Below are 1,322 nucleotides of genomic sequence, written 5' to 3' on the forward strand. Positions count from 1 at the left end.
CTTTATTATGATATAATTGACATATTGTGTAAGTTTAAGGTGTACATGTGTTGACTTGATACATGTATATATTGTGAAATTGTTATCACAATATGGTTAATTAACACATCCATCCCTCACATAATTACCTTTTGTGGTGAGAACATTTGGGATCTACTCTCCTCGCCATATTGAAGTACATAACACAGTCTGTTCCTATAGTCACCATGCTGTACATTAGAATCCTAAGACTTACTCATCTGATAACTAGAAGTTTGTACCCTTTGACCAACATCTCCCCCATTTCTCCCACCTCCCAGTCCTGGCAACCATCATTCTATGATCTGTTCCTATGAGCTTGACTCTTGTAGATCTACATATGAGTAAGATATTACAGGAGAACTCTATTTCAAAGTTGGAGCCTTTGCAGTTAGAAAAAAGTTCTCACAGTTCAAATTGGCCTCACAAGCAGAGTCCAAGGTGAGCTGACACAGAAAGAGAAAGAAAGAGAGAGAGAGAGAGAGAGAGAGAGAGAGAGAGAGAGAGAGAGAGAGACCCATCAACCACAAAGTCCAAATAGCCACAGAGGATCATTGAAACCAGGACAAAGGAAGACTCACCAAAGATACTCAGCTAAAGGCTTCACCAAGACCCTAACGTGGAGGTTTTAATGATGTGGAGCAGGTACTCTTGTGTTGCAGGAATATCATGTGCTTTTGGTGCTTAGTAGACAGAATAGAGCATGTGTTCCTTCTACACCAATATTTAGGTGACCTTTAAGCCTTTAGTCCAAAGAACCACCCACATACTGTGAAAGACATGCAGGTAGTTACCAGTCCTCTGTTGCCCAAAATAAGTTCCCCAGTAATATAATGCCTCTTAACAGACTTGGAAAAGAGCAAGGCCACACCTTCCTCTGCTTGGAACATCCCTGAAAATAACTGCCATGAGATTGAACACCGTGCACTGAAGAAGAACACTTTCAGGCATGAAGTTCTCTTGGTGCTCTTGGCTTTATCTACATGTGACTCATTGAGAAATGCCTTATTTTCTAATTGGTCTGCTTTTTTCTTCTTCTTTTTTAAAATAACTCATTATGTTTCAGAGGTGACTTGTCACACCCAGAATCCCTCTGTGCTTACAGCAGCCCACACACTTACTTGGTAATTGCTCAACTTCTTATAATTTATTTGTATAAAATCCAGTTCTAAAGTCTTTTGCCTCCCCACCAGCAAATCGGTTCAGTTCCTTTAAGGAAACATTTTGACAGCCACGGTTTAATTTCTGCTGGAATTAACTGGCATGAGATTATCATTTCGTTAATTCCATTAAAGATGACTACC

Source organism: Myotis lucifugus, unplaced genomic scaffold (assembly GCF_000147115.1).
Source record: "Myotis lucifugus unplaced genomic scaffold, Myoluc2.0 scaffold_165, whole genome shotgun sequence".
NCBI classification, from domain to species: Eukaryota; Metazoa; Chordata; class Mammalia; order Chiroptera; family Vespertilionidae; genus Myotis; species Myotis lucifugus.